The sequence below is a fragment of the Phacochoerus africanus genome, chromosome 1, assembly GCF_016906955.1.
Source record: "Phacochoerus africanus isolate WHEZ1 chromosome 1, ROS_Pafr_v1, whole genome shotgun sequence".
In the NCBI taxonomy this organism is placed as follows: Eukaryota; Metazoa; Chordata; class Mammalia; order Artiodactyla; family Suidae; genus Phacochoerus; species Phacochoerus africanus.
Window position 1 is genome coordinate 138,993,197 of NC_062544.1, and position 16,923 is coordinate 139,010,119.

A 16,923-nucleotide genomic window follows, 5' to 3' on the forward strand; every position below is an offset into this window, starting at 1 on the left:
AACTGTCCCAACGTTTAGCCACCACCACCCTGATCAGTTAGCAGCCATCAACATCAAGGAAAACCCTCTACCAGCAAAAAGATTATGCCTCACCAAAGGCTTAGTAATATTTAACATTTTGTAGCAAAAAATCCTGTTTTATTTGTTATGTATAATCTTTTTTTAAGAAGTAATGCTATTGCACACTTAATAGACTATATTATAGTGTACATATAACTACTTTTGTACACATTGGGAAATGAGAGATGCTTTATTGTGATATTTGCTTTATTGCAGTGGCCTGGATCTGAAACTGCAGTATCTCCGAGGGTCTGCCTGTATGTTTTAAGATAACAAACAATGCAAAAGAAACAAGATGAGGATCTCCATAATAACTATAAATTGGAAAAATAACAAAGAGAAAAAGAAAACTTGGATAACTGAGTAAAAACTGGGAAGAAGAAAACAAAAAAAGTATTAACAAACATAAACTAATGAAATGATAGAATATATCCAAATTATGACTGAAGTAGATTAGTTGAAGCTGAATAATAAAATAGATATTCTTACATTAGGTAAAAAGCATTACCCAGTTACATGCTGTTGAAAAGAAGACACATTTAAATAAAATGACACAAAATAATTAGAGGGTTGTTCACAATCACATCAGTAGCACTTGGCATGGTTGAGCATATGGCTCAAAAATGATTGTTAACTCATGGAATGAATGAATATGCAAAAATGTAACAACCTCCCATCAACACCACCACCAAAAAAAAAAAAAATTTTCAGAGTTAACAATACCAATATCAAAGTATTAAAGTATTATAGAACTATGTTTATTGATAAAAACTCAATCATTGAATAAGACTAATAGCATTAGATGTTTATGTGCTGAAAACATGCGTTAAAGTATGGTGAATTAGAATCTTAAAAATCCAAGGAACAATGAACACAACTGCTACCAGACTGGGAAAATTTCGCACATCTCCTAGAACTGGACTGTCAGAGAAACCATAAATAAATGTTTTCTACAATTTAAATTTCATAGCTTTTCTTTGATAACATGAACTTCTACCTTCTTTAATGTCATTCCAATGTTAAAATAAATCAGATTGGTGAGTAAGAATAAACTAAATTTTTACAACAAAACATTTCTTTATACAGTCTTCCTCATCCATTTTGATAAGACATTTTAGGATATTGTAATATGTGCTGATTCTGTTTTCTCATTTGAGAATCAATGATTTGAATGTTATACATCACCTAAGACTTTTTGGAGTTCCTGTTGTGGCTCAGTGGTAATGAACCTAACTAGTATCCATGAGTATGTGGGTTTGATCCCTGGCCTTGCTCAGTCAGTTAAGGATCTGGCCTGACTGCAGCTGCAGTGAAGGTCGCAGATGTGCCTCGGATCCCGAGTTGCTGTGGCTGTGGCATAGGCTGGCAGCTGTAGCTCCAATTCAGCTCCTAGCCTGGGAACTTCCATATGCCACAGGTATAGACCTAAAAAGCAAAAAAAAAAAAAAAAAAGATAGACTTTTTTTTCCTTTTTTCATTTTTTAAAGTTTTATTGAAGGATAGTTGATTTACATTGTTGCGATAATTTCTGCTGTACAACATGATTCATTTATACATGTACACACATCCATTCTCTTTTCTTCTCCCACATAGATTATCACAGAGGATTACGTAGAATTCCCTGTGATAAGCTGCAGGTTGCAGGTTCCCATTGGCCAATCATTCCCTATACCACAGTGTGCATATGCCAATTTCAAGGAAGTGGTTAGGAAATTATACCCTGCGAATGTAGCCTCTGAATTTTTAAAAAAAATATTTATGGAATATTTATGAAAATTGTTCATATAATATATGTAAAGGAAGTTTGACATTTAAAAATATTATTGGTTGCATTCTCTAATTAGAGAGCAGTAAGGCTATAAATTAACAAGTAGCAGAAGTGGAACTACTCAGAAATTAGAAGAAAAAAGACAGCTTCAGAATGGCCCTTGGGTTGAAGAGGAAACCCTAACTAAATTTTTCCTATCTTAAAAATTTGCTAAAAATACTTATTTAATGTTTTTATATATGGTCAGATATTTACTCAGAGACTTTAAAAAAAAACTTTATGGCTTTTTAAAATATAAAATACTGGGGGGGTTCCTGCCATGGCTTGGCAGCTAATGAATCTGACTAGCATCCATGAGGCACAGTTTCAATCCCGGGCCTATTCACTGGGTTATGGACCCAGCATTGCCGCGAGCTGTGGTGTAGGTTGCAGACCTGGCTCAGATCCTGTGTTGCTATGGCTGTGGCGTAGGCCTGCACCTATGGCTCCAATTTGACCCCTAGCCTGGGAACCTCCATATGCCACGGGTATAGCCCTAGAAAAAGCAAAAATAAATAAATAAATAAATACTGAAATTAAACTTAATATTTAACTCGAGAGGCTGGAACACAAACATAAACTAAGATAAGTGAGTATAAAATAATTTATTAATTAAAAAAGCAGATGTTAATGAAGTGTTTACATACAAAATATGTAGAGTTATGTTTTGAAAAGAATGGTAAAATTAAAATTGTCATGTCTGGTTCAGAAAAAAAATTACAAGTCTACAAATATGTAATACTAAATATAAAGGGTATAGGATGTGTAATAAACTTTCAAAATTGTCATTCGCTTAATTGATATATACATGCAAACAGAATTGGTGATTTGGGAGAAAAAAAGAGTATTAATTTTTTTTAGGGGGGGAGAAAATTCCCAATCAAATTAATTTCCCAAGGTAAAAATGAAAAATACTGTCTTAGATTTGCCTTCATTTCTGCAAAATACACAGAATCAAATGGCTTTATAGTTAAGTGAGGAAACAGTTCAAGAAACAAGTGATTTAAAGTATTGCAGAATTTTAAAACTTAAGAGGGAGCATTTCCTATTTTATTTAAAGTCCCTGTTTTGAGAGGCTAACATAATTGCTGTCAAATTTGGGAAGGGCTGTACTAAGTAACAACAAAAATTGTAGACAAGTTTCCTTATGATTGCTGATGTAAATTTTAGTGAATTACAGTCTTCATTACATTAAAGGAATAGTATAAAATTATCAAGCACATTTATTCTAAAAATGTAAGAACAGTTTAGTATTCACAGGTATGTTAATATAATTCATTACAATAGATTAAAAAGATAAACTCCACATTATGATGATGATTGATGTTGAAAGCCTTTTGATAAAATTAAATAGGCATTACCCAGTAAAGCTCTTAGCAAAGTAGGAAAAGTAAAAGAAAATTTCACATGATTACAATTGAGGATATCTATGAAAAATAGTAGTAAACATAACAATTCATTGTGAACACTAAAAGCATTTCTGTTCAACAGGACAGAAATGCCCTTTACAAATGCTCTTCATCAACAATGCTCTGAAGGGTGTAGAAAGTAAAATAGAAACAAAACCAAGAGTAACTATTGGGAAGGGACAGATTATGACTATTTTCAGATTATATTTGAAGTGTTAAAATTACTTAGAAACTTTTAGAACTGAGTTTAGCAATATAGCAAGTTATAAGATAAAACCAACAGCTTTACTTCAAGAATCAGAAATGTAAAGGAAATTAAAGTACCCATGGCATTTTTCACAGAACTAGAACAAATAATCCTAAAAGATATGTGGAACCACAAAAGACTCAGAATTGTCAAAGTAATCCAGGAAAAGAACAAAGCTGATGGCATAACCCTTCCAGACTTCAGACTGTACTACAAGGCTGTGGTAACCAAAATAACATGGTACTGGCACAAAAACAAACACGCAGATCAATGGAACAGAATAGAGAACCCAGAAATAAACCCATGCACCTGTGGTCAGTTAATCTGTGACAGAGGAGGTAAGAATATATAATGGAGAAAAGGTAGTCTCTTCAACAAGTCATAATGGAAACACTGGGCAGCTGTGTGTAAATCAATGAAATTGGAATACTCCCTCACATTGTATAAAAAAATAAACTAAAAATGGTTTAAAGAACTAAATATAAGACATGACACCATGACATAAATTCTAGCAGTGTTTCTTAGATCATTTTCCAGGGGCAAAAGAAATAATATCAAAAATGAAAATAAAAATGGTACCTAATTGAACTTAAAGCCTTGCACAGCAAAGAAAACCATCAGCAAAACAAAACAAAAACAAAAAAAACCTACAGAGTGGGAGAACATATTTGCAAATTGTGTGACTGACAGGATTAATATCCAAAATATACAAACAAATGGCTAATGCAACTCAATATCAAAAACCAACCTAATCAAAAAAATATGTAGAAGACCTAAATAGACATTTTTTCAAAGCAAACATAGATGACCAACAGGCACATGAAAAGATGCTTGACATGGCTCATTATTAGTGAAAGGCAAATCAAAATTACATTGAGGTACCACTTCACACTGCTCAGAATGGCCATCATCAAAATGTCTAAAAATAGCAAGTGTTGGTGAGGATGTGGAAAAAGGGGAACCCTTTTACACTGTTGGTGGAATTGTAAATTGGTGTAACTAATATGGAAAACAATTTGTAGGGTGTTTAAGAAACTAAAAATAGAGCTATCATATGATCCAGTGATCCAGAAAAGACAAAAAGTCTCTTTCAAAAAGATACATGCACAGTGTTCATAGCAGCACTGTTTATAATAGCTAAGACATGGAAACAATCTTACTCCCCATCAACAGAATACACACACACACACACACACACACACACAATGGAATATTAGCCATAAAATAGAATGGAATGTTGCTGTTTGCAGAAACATGGTTGGACTTACAGAATATATTTAGTGAAGAAGTAAGACAAAGACAAATATGATATCACTTATTTGTGGAATCTAAAAAAAAAAATACACGTGAATCTATACATAAAACAGAAACAGGCTTACAGACATAGAAAACAAATTTATGGTTACCAGAGGTTACTTATTCCCAAAAAGGGAATAGGGAATGGATAAATTAGGAGTATGGGATTAATAGACACAAACTACTACATAATAAATTACAAAGGAGCAAGGATTTACTGTATAGCATAGGGATCAATAAACTATCTCATTATAAGCTATAATGGAAAATAATATGAAAAAATATATAACTGAATTACTTTGCTGTACATCTGAAACTATCACAATATAGTAAATCAACTATCCTTATAGCTACAAAAAACCAAATGAATAGACTCACAGTCATAGAAAACAAATGTAAAATTACCAAATGGGAGAGGGAAGGAGGGTGGTGCAAATTAGGAGTATGGGATTAACAGATACAAACTACTATACATAAAATAGATAAGCAATAAGAATTTACTGTATAGCACAGGAAATTATATCTAATAAATTTTAATAATCTATAATACAATACAATTAAAAAGAAAACCCGAATGACTTCATTGTACACCTCAAACTTACACAATATTTTAAGTCAGCTATTTACTTCAGTAACTAAAGAAAATAAATGTAAAGAAAATATATTTGCAGGAGAAACAAATACAAAAAAGAAAAACAGAAGTAAACTTCACAGGAGATGCTCAAAACCTACGTGAAAAATGTGTTACCATTTACTAAATAATAAAACAAGTTAAGGCACTTTACTTCTAATTGGGAAGATCTGTCATTTTAAGAACATCAGTTTTGCACAAATTAATATACACATTTATTGGCGGTTTAGTAAAATATTAACAGATTTATTTATTTTTGTACTTAGATTTAGCACAGAACTTAAATAATGAATCTAAATTTGATGTGAAGGATAAGTGGCTAGAAAAAACGTAAGAGATTTAGAAGTTGGTAATTGTGTAAGAGGGGATATTAAATATAATTTTGAATTAAAAGCCAAAATATCTTTTAAAGTACTGTACAATAAAAGCTCAATAATAATGGAACAAATTATATTTAGAAATTTGAATGTATATTAAATGTCATATGAAATGAACAGTAGTATGAATTGATAAATCAACAAATACAGCAATAAAAAACACTTGTTTTAATAGTAATCTTTATACTTCAAACAGAAAAATTATGTTGGCTTGAAATTTAAATACAAAAAAAATTATACTATATAATATAAAAATATGGAATTTTTTGTAACTGCGAGGGAAGAATCTCAGCCTTTTTACCATGACTCAAATCCAGGAATTATGAAAGAAGATAAAGTTAACTTAGAGTTCCTTAAAAACTTAAATTCAGTAAGACATAAGTTTTCCAAAAACACAAATGGTATGTATATATAGAAGTATTTTTGTTTACCAAAAAAAGGGAACCTAAATGTCTACAGGTAAATGGATATTTGAATAAAACAATACATTCTTACAAAAGAATGTTTAAATGAATGTTTAAAAGAATGTTTAAATGAAATAATGATAAGGTGGGTCTGTATATATTGATTTAGAAAATATTCACTACAATTTCAGAGAGAAAAAAGTTACTAACTAGCGTGAATTCTCTGATCTCATTTTTGTAAACCTATGTCTTCATGTTTGTGTCTGTCCCTTTGTGTAAAGAAAAAAAAGGCACAAAATTGAAGACCAAACTTTTAAGAATGCAGAGGCTAAAATGACAGAGTGGAGGTTTTAAACTTATTCTGTATACTTAAAATTATAATTTACTTGAATGTTTATAGTGAGCATTCACTGCTTTAATAATTGCAAAAAATTGTTATTTTCATTTTAGGTAAATTCAGAGAGAGGTTATAGTCTGCATTCTCTCTGTATGTTAAGTAAAATCCTGGGGCAAACTATTTCTTAGAAGTTTTTGATTGACACATTCCAAGACTCATGTAATCATTTTTACTTTTAGTGTGTGTTCACTAACTAAATCCTATAAGGGAAACATAGGCTACAACAGAAACATAAAGGACAACAGCAGATCATTTGTATAATCTACTTGAGTTATTGTGTTGTATGCATCAACTTCTAGATGTGTTTAGGGCTAATACTGTCTGTAATACTCTAGGCAAGTGGTTTTCAAAGAGTGGTCCTCAGACCAGGAGCTCCTGGGAACTTATTAAAAAAGGAGATTCACAAGCTTCACACCAGCCCTACTGAATTAGAAACTGCTGCATCCTACCCCCACTATCTATGTTTTAACGAGCACTCCAGCTGATTCTGATTGGTAATGAAGTTTGAGAACTACAGACCTAGTATATTCATGGGAAAGCTTTTTACTAAGTCCAATTTTATTATAAATTGATCTTTCCCTTTAGAAAGTATAGATAATTAATTAACAATGATTAGAAAGTTAATTGCAAACTCCTTGAATTGAAAAACAAATTCAGCAAAGTAGCAGGATACAAGATTAACATTCAGGAATTGGTTGCATTTCTGTATACCAACAAGGAAATATTAGAATTGGAATATAGAAATATAATATCTTTTAAAACGGCACCAAAATATTAAATAGATGGGAATAAACCTGACCAAGCAGGTGAAAGACTTATGTGCTGAGACCTATAAAACATTAATCAAGGAAATTAAAGAGGATTCAAGGAAATGGAAAAATATCCCATTCTCCTGGGTTGGAAGAATTAATATTGTTAAAATAGCCATACTACCCAAAACAATCTACAGATTTAATGTGATCCCTATCAAATTTCTGAGGACACTTTTTACAGAACTAAAACAAAAAATCCAAAAATTTATATGGAATTATGAGGGACCCAGAATTGCCAAAATAATCTTGAGGGGGAAAAAAGAAAGCAAGAGCCATATAACTCTCCAGACTTCAGACAATATTACAAAGCTACAGTAATCAAGACAGTGTGGTACTGGTACAAAAACAGAATACAGATCCATGGAATAGAATAGAGATCTCAGAAATAAACCTAGAGACTTATGGCCAATTAATCTTCAGTAAAGCAGGCAAGAATATAAAATAGGTAAAAGACATCTCTTCATCAAGTGGTGCTTGAAAAACTGGACAGTTGCGTGTAAATCAATGACACTAGAACATACCTTTATACTATGGACAAAAGTAAACTCAAAATGACTTAAAGACTTAAATATGAGACATGACACCATCATACTCCTAGAAGAGAACATAGACAAAACATTCTCTGACATAAACTGTATAAACGTTTTCTTAGGTCAGTCTCCAAAGGCAATAGATGTATGAACAGAAATGAACAAATGGGATCTGATCAAACTTACAAGTTTTGCACAGCAAAGAAAACCATAAAAACTAAACAAAATAATAACAACAATAAAAAAACACCAACCAACCAACCAACAAAAAAACCAAAAAGACAACCTAAGGAATGGGAGAAAATAGTTGCAAAGGATGCAACTGATGAGGGCTTAGTCTCCAAAATGTACAAACAGCTCATACAAATCAGCAAGCAACCCAATCAAAAAGTGGGCAGAAGACCCAAATAGACATTTTTCAAAGGAAGACATACAGATGGCCAGTGGGCACACACAAGAAAATGTGCAACATCACTAATTATTTGAGAAATTCAAATCAGAACTACCATGAGATACCACCTCACACAGGTCGGAATCGCCATCATTAATAAGTCTTCAAATAAACACTGGAGAGGGTATGGAGAAAAGGGGACTTTCCTACACTGTTGGTGGGAATATAAATTGGTACAACCAATGGCAAACTGTGGAGATTCCTCAGAAACTAAATATAGAACTGCCATATGATCCAGCAACCCCACTCCTGAGAATATATCCCAACAAAACTATAATTTATACTCTATATACAGAGTTCCCATTGTGGTGCAGTGGAAATGAATCTGACTAGTAACTGTGAGGTTGCAGGTTCTATCCCCTGCCTTGCTCAGTGGGTTAAGGATCCAGCATGCTGTGAGCTATGGTATAAGCTGGCAGCTGTAGCTTCAATTTGACCCCTAGACCCCTAGCCTGGGAACCTCCATGTGCCATGGGTGTGGCCCTAAAAAGTAAACAAAACAAAAAGGAGTTATACATATACCCCTATGTTCCTAGCAGCACTATTCACAATAGCCAAGACATGGAAGCAAACTAAATGTCCATTGACAGTGAATGGATTAAGAACAAGTGTACATATATGCAATGGAATACTACTCAGCCATAAATAATGACATCTACAACAGTGAAATATGTCCATTTGCAGAAACATGGATGCAACTAGAGATTATCATACTAAGAGAAGTAAGTCAGAGAAAGGCAGTTGTCTTATGATGTCTCATATGTGTAGAATCTAAAATATGGCACCAGTGAATTTATCTACAAAACAGAAACAGACCCCCAGACATGGAGAACAGACTTGTGGTTGCCAAGAGTGAAGGGAGAGAGAGTAGGATGGACTGGGAGTTGGGGGTTGGTAGATGCAAACTATTGCATTTAGAATGGCTAAGCAATGAGGTACTGTTGTATAGCATGGGGAACTACATCCCATCTCTTGGGATAGACTATGATGGAAGATAATATCAGAAAGGAAAATACATATATATATATATGGGTTACTTTGCTATACAAGAGAATTTGGCATAACATTATAACTCAACTATACCTTAGTTAAAAAAAAAAAATTAAACCAAAAAAAAAAAAAAAGTTGATTGCTGAAAAGGCCAGTCCCTGGGAGCCTTTATTTTTTTTATTTTATTTTTTTGCTATTTCTTTGGGCCGCTCCCGCCGCATATGGAGGTTCCCTGGCTAGGGGTCCAATCGGAGCTGTAGCCACCGGCCTACGCCAGAGCCACAGCAACGTGGGATCCGAGCCGCGTCTGCAACCTACACCACAGCTCACGGCAACGCCAGATCGTCAACCCACTGAACAAGGGCAGGGACTGAACCCGCAACCTCATGGTTCCTAGTCAGATTCGTTAACCACTGCGCCACTATGGGAACTCCCCTGGGAGCCTTTAAATGCCTAAGTAAGTTGGTGGGTTTTTGTTGTTTTTTTTTTTGTTGTTGCTTTATTTTGTTTTGTTTTTAGTTTTGGGGTTGATGGTTGGAAACTTGCAGTGCTTCTGAGTATGGGAAGGATAGGTGCAGAGATGTCTACCAGGATACCTGTTCCTTCCAGCAGTAATTGTATACCAATGGATCCCAGGGGACTGACACTGGAGATAGAGCAGTTAGGAGACCATTAAACAGATCAAGTGAGAGAAAATTGAATTGGAGTAGAGAAAATAGAATTGGAGAAGAGGAAAAGAGAGATTGTGAAAGTGAAAACGGGACTTGGTAACTGATTGCATGTAGGGGCCAAAAGGAAAAGCAAAGCAAAGATGACTGAAATTTTAAGCTTATGTGACAGGTGTCATTGGCACTACAGATAAGAAAGACTATCAGGAATCTCCAAATTGGTAGACTGTGTTTGCGCAGTCATCACAAAAATGATTGGTTTGTTTGGATGTCTAAATTGGGGTTTTCAGCTCATCAGAAGGATAGGTAAAATATTCAATGTTTAGCATTAGAACAAAAGAGAACACAAATACAGTTGAATACTTTGCCAGACTCATCAAATATGATTTTGGTGGGGTAAGAACTCCTAATGAGAACACAGTGATCAGCTGAGCAAACAGACCATTTGGCTTAAGTGGAAATGTCAACATAGGCATAATCTACTAACTTGCTGATTAGGGATGTCACTTGATGTACTTTAGCAAGATGTGGAGTGGTGGGCAGCCAGTGCAATAAAGCCTCTGGGACTCTGAATGATCAATGATTTTTCATTCTATAACCTAATTTACCTGTATTAGAGTTTATCTACAGAACTAAATAAATACATCTTCCTTGGAGTTTCCAAGTACTTTGTGTTTTTATTATAGTAATGGTTTATGAATCTTGAACAGAGCTTCTTGTGGACTCTAGAGTTATGAATAACTTTCAAAGGTTTGGCTGAATCTGCTTGATTGGTAGATGATATTGATAAACCATGGGCAGGTAAGATTTAAGCATAAAATACAAAGTTTTGGGCCATTCGAAGCCCAACTCTGCTGTTTACTTTTTGAGAGAATTTTGTCTGACTTGAATTCTCCAGTTCCTCATCTGTTAAATAGAAATAATAATAGTCCTTTGTAGCATGGAGCTGTTAAAAGAATTAAATAAAAACAAATTAAATGAGATTATGCATAAGCAACATTTAACAAGAATGTGGAGGTATAATGTATCAAAAAGGGTAGCTGTTGTTGTTGTTATCTTCTTTTGTTATTGACTCAACTTTAATAATAATAGACTTGAATGAGCTGGATGGGTACAGATTTTGAGGTGAGAGATGTTGGCAGCTGTGTAATACATTTCAGCAGCACCATCAGCTATAAGCTAATTACATGTCACTTAACCTAAACTTATGTAAAGGACTGGTAAAGTCTGCCTTGACCTGTTTTTACTTTTGGGTGAAAGGGTGTAGTGACCCGGTTATTCCAGAGTATACCATTGCCATCTTTTTTGTGGAGAGTGAGGCTACAGTTGATCATTTAGATTGAACAACAGATGGTTAACTGTAATAATCCTTGATGTAAGTAGATGAGAAAACTCAATCATTTTTCCCTGTGAATATTTATATAAATATGTCAAATGTCATTTTTAATTTATAAAAATAAGGTCTTTACTGGGCAAGTAATAAAGGGCACCTTCCAGGTTAAGTGTCTTATTTGAGGAAACCTCAGATGTATATCAATCTCTTAAAATTAAGCTGGTGGCTTACTTTTTCTCTCCAGCCTTTTTTTTTGAGGGGAGGTTTCCTTGCCAGGGCTATCCTAACTTGACATTTCTAAACTTGGAAATCACTAATCCTCCTCCTCAGCAAAGTAATTTCCCTTGACTTCAGTCAGGAATGTGGTCTGGACAGTCTGTAGCACTTGGGACCACTATTATGACAGGCATTTCAAATGGCCTACTATTGTATATGCTCTATACATATTTTTAAAAATCTCACTAGGTTGTAAACTCATTCACAGAAAGGTGAGAAAATCAATTGAAGAATACAGGAAAAGGTTTGACCCAGAGGGTCCCTAAATGCCATACTTAGGATTTAGCTCCAGCAATAGTGCTTCGTACCATATGGCTTAACCCACAAACCAAGGTTTAATGAATCAGAGATGGCTCCCTTCCTCCAAAGGATGTGGATCTTTACATAGTGGTTCGGCAAGCGCTCTGGCTCTTAGGTGTCCTCAGTACTTCATGGAATACTGACTCAATCAGATTATCCAGAGGGAATGAGCCGAACATGGATAGACTGAAGTTGAAAGGTGCAGAGGGAGGGCAGAAATGAGATACCGTGGGCAAGCAGAGAGCACAGTGTGAAGTCAGTGTAAAGAAGGCATTTGTTAGAAGTAGAAGATTATCGGTCGTCTTTACTAACCCATTTATCTTTACGGTAAACCTAATTGACTGAAGTGACTTGAAAATGTGTCTTAGTTTTTTTGTATCTGAAAAAAAAAAGCTTCACTCATGCAGCACTATTTTGTAATCTCTGTGATGGAAATGACTCTCTGTTGGGTTAGATACGACTGCTTATAGCTTCCATGCTTAAGTACTTGCCATACTTCCTGGAATCACCAGAATATGCACTAACCCTCTGTCCAGTGGCAGCCCTTCAAGGATGGACAGATTTCTCAGTGGTAGGGAGTGTTGCCTTTTATAGAAAACAAGTATCACTGAGGACTTGCTGTGGTACACCTTATCCCACTGCTTCAGTGAGGAATGGTGGAGTATAATGGAAGGATGTAAAATTTACTTACTAATTTAATGCAGTTTTTCTAAGTACAATATATATACCATTTAGTATTACTATGGTTATGACATATTTAAGATTAGTTCTTATTTCTTTTTTAAAAAAATATTATTGGAGTATATTTGATTTATAGTGTTATGTTACTTTTAGGTGTACAGTCAAGTGATTCATTTATACATATATAGTATATATATTCTTTTTGTTTGTTTGTTTTGTTTTGTTTTTTGTTTTTTAGGGCTACACCTATGGCAAATGAGGCTCCCAGGCTAGGGGTCAAATCAGATCTACAGCTGCTGGCCTACCCCACAACCACAGCAACGCCAGATCTGAACAGCATCTGTGACCTACACTGCAGATCACAGCAATGCCGAATCCTTATTTCACTGAGCGAGGCCAGGGATCAAACCCACAACCTCATGGTTCCTGGTCAGATTCTTTTATGCTGTGCCTTATTTGATTTACAGTGTTGTGTTACTTTCAGGTGTACAGTCAGCTGATTCATTTATGCATATATAGTATATATATTCTTTTTCAGATTCTTCTCTCATATAGGTTATTACAGAATATTGAGTAGAGTTCTCTGTACTATATATTATGTCCCCTTTAGTTATCTATTTTATATATAGAGGTGTGTATATGTTAATCCCCAAATCCTAACCTATCCCTTCTTCTTCAGGTTTCCCCTTGGGTAACCATAAATTTGATTTCGAAATCTAAGTCTGTTTCTGTTTTATAAATTAGTTGACTTGTATCATTTTAAATTAGATTCCATATGATAAGTGATATCATATGACATTTGTATTTCTCTCTCTGACTTACCTCACTTAGTATAATAATCTTTAGGTCAATCCTTGTTGCTGCAATGGCATTATTTCATTATTTTTATGGCCGAGTAATATTCCATTGTATTTATGTACCACATCTTCTTTATCCTTTCTTCTGTCAGGATAGGTTTCGGTTGCTTCCATGTCTTGGCTATTGTAAATGTGGCTGCAGTGAACATTGCAGTGCATGTATTTTTTTTTTTCTTTCTTGTTTGGCCATATAGAGTTCCTGGGATAGGGATCAGGACCAGGCTAGAGACCTACACTAGTACTGTGGCAAACTCCGGATCCTTAACTCAATGTATGGGGCTGAGGATCGAACCTGCATCCCAGTGCTTGAGAGACACTGCTGATCGTGTTTTGCCACAGTGAGAACTCTGCATATATCTTTTAGAATTATGGTTTTCTCAAGATATATGCCCAGGAGTGGGATTGCTGGATCATATAGTATTTCTTTTCTTTTCTTTTTTTTCTATGCATACAGTATTTCTATGTTTAGTTTTTTAAGGAACCTCCAAACTGTTCTCCATAGTGGTCACACCAATTTACCTTGCCATCAACAGTATAGGAAGGTTCCCTTTTCTCCATACCTCCAGCATTTTTTGTTAGTATACTTTTTGAAGATGGCCATTATGACTGGTGTGAGGTAATACCTCATTGTAGTTTTGATTTGCAGTTCTCTAATAACTAGTGATGTTGAGCATCTTTTTCTGTGCTTTTTGACTATCTGACTATCTTTTTTGGAGAAATGTCTGTTTAGAGCTTTTGTTCATTTTTTGGTTGGGTTGTTGTTTTTGATATTGAGCTGCATGAGTTGTTTGTGTATTTTAGAGATTAATCCCTTGTTGGTCTCTTTGCAAATATTTTCTCCCATTCCGTGGGTTGTCTTTTTGTTTTGTTTATGGTTTCCTTTGCTGTGAAAAAGCTTTTAAGTTTAGTTAAGTCCCATTGGTTTATTCTGTTTTTTTGTTTTTATTTTTTTCTCATTCCCCTAGGAGGTGGATCCATTAGCTATTGCTGCTATTTGTTTCAGAGAGTGTTCTGCTTATGTTTTCCTCTAAAAGTTTTATGGTATCCAGCCTTATATTTAGGTCTTGAATCCATTTGGGGTTTATTTTTGTGTATGGTGTTGGAGAATGTTCTAACTCCATTCTTTTACATGTAGCTGTCCAGTTTTCTGAGCACCTCTTATTGAAGAGACTGTCTTTTCTCCATTGTATATTCATGTTTCCTTTGTCATAGATTAGTTGACCATAGGTGTGTGGGTTTATCTCTGGGCTTTCTATCCTGTTCTGTTAATTTATATTTTTGTTTTTGTGCCAGTACCATACTGTTTGTTTTTTTTTTAAATTTACTTTTGTTTTTATTTTTTGCTTTTTAGGGCCACACATGTGGCATATAGAAGTTTCCAGGCTAGGGGTCTAATCAGAGCTGTAGATGCTGACCTGTGCCACAGCCACAGCAATGCCAGATCTGAGGCACATCTGCAACCTACACCACAGCTCATGGCAACACCAGATCCTTAACCCACTGAGCAAGGCCAGGGATAGAACCCACATCTTCATGGATACTAGTTGGGTTCGTTAACCACTGAGCCACGATGGGAACTCCCCATACTGTTTTGATCACTGCAGCTATGTAGTATAGTCTGACATGAGGGCATCTGATTCCCCCAGTTCCGTTTTTCTTTTCAAGATTACTTTGGCTATTTGGGGTCTTTTGTGTTTTCATACAAATTTAAACATTTTTTTTGTTCTAGTTCTGTGAAAAATACGATTGGTAGTTTGATATGGATTGCACTGAATCTGTAGATTGCCTTGGATAAGATTAGCTCTTGTTTTAGTACTTATGTATCTATTATAATAAATATTTGGGAATTATAATTAGCATGACAAATCCATGGTTTTCTAGATTCTCTTGGTTAGCATGTGTGTAAAATAGGTATTTAATTTTAAAACATGACTTAAAAAATACTAAGTAGGAGTTCCCGTCATGGCGCAGTGGTTAACGAATCCAACTAGGAACCATGAGGTTGCGGGTTCGGTCCCTGCCCTTGCTCAGTGGGTTGACGATCCGGCGTTGCTGTGAACTGTGGTGTAGGTTGCAGACGTGGCTCGGATCCCGCGTTGCTGTGGCTCTGGCATAGGCTGATGGCCGCAGCTCCGATTCGACCCCTAGCCTGGGAACCTCCATATGCCGCGGGAGCGGCCCAAGAAATAGCAACAACAACAACAACAACAAAAAGACAAAAAAAAAAAAACTAAGTAAAAAATGTTGGTGGCATGCACATATAGTCAGAATGATGGAGGATATTTGCTAATGACTGTAATTAGTATAAGGCTCCTTAAAGAAAAGTGTTACCAGATTAGTATGATATGCCACAGGCAAACTGGACAGAGATTATCACCTTTATTTTTGCCTTCTAAATTCAGTGGGTATATTTTAAGATATTTTATATAATTTGGAAGATATATTGCTTTAAAAGTCAGCTTAAATGTAAAATAAAGAAACAAGTCTTAGTAGTAGTAATGTAAGAAACAATGTCACTGTAAGAGTGGTATCATAAAATTGGACTCCTCTCTGAATTTTAAGACCATATTGAGAAGTAACTTTTATGTCAAATTAGAAGTCATTAGAAAATTGAAACAGAATTACAGTGTAAATGAAATACTACTCAGTCATCAAAAAGAATGAAATAATGCCATTTGCAGCAACATGGACGCAACTAGAGAATATCATATTAAGTGAAGTAAGTCAGAGAGAAAGACAAATACCATATGATATCACTTGTATGTTGGATATAAAATATGGCACAAATGAACATATCTACAAAACAGAAACTGACTCACCAACATAGAGAACAGACTTGTGGTTGCCGGGGGGAAGGAAAAGGGGGTGGGATGGATTGGGAGTTTTGGGGTTAATATATGCATGAACTATTACATTTAGATTGGATGAGCAATGAGGTCCTTCTGTATAGCACAGGGAACTATATCCACGCTCTTGGGATAGAACATGATGGAAGATACTGTAAGGAATGTATAAAGGTTCACCTTACTGTACAGCAGAAATTGGCACAACATTGCAAATCAACTATACTTTAAAAAGTGTTATAATGGTAAAATAGCTGTTGCCCTTTAAAAAAAGTTACTGTGTAACAAGCACCCAAGGAAACCTGCAGACACATGTAGCAACATACAAAAAATACAAATTAGAAAAAAAAAAACTTTCAGGAGTCAGAGGGGAAAAAAGATTTTTTTTTTTTCAGAAACATCACTAGATGTCCATTTTCATGTTGCATGTCAAATAGTTAAAGAAAAGAGCAAAGAAACAGAGCTGTGGTGGTACTTAATTTTGGGGTGTATATCCATTAAGGACTTTTGAAAAAAAAAGAAAGTTTAAAGCAAGTGTGGCCCAAACTGAGCCT

General features: G+C 34.9%; 1 protein-coding gene across 2 annotated transcripts in view; it reads left to right on the forward strand.

The window, feature by feature from the left end:
• CNTN4 (contactin 4) overlaps positions 1-16,923 on the forward strand; it is a 985,539-nt gene that overhangs the window by 78,586 nt on the left and 890,030 nt on the right. The gene's annotated exons all lie outside the window — the stretch shown is intronic.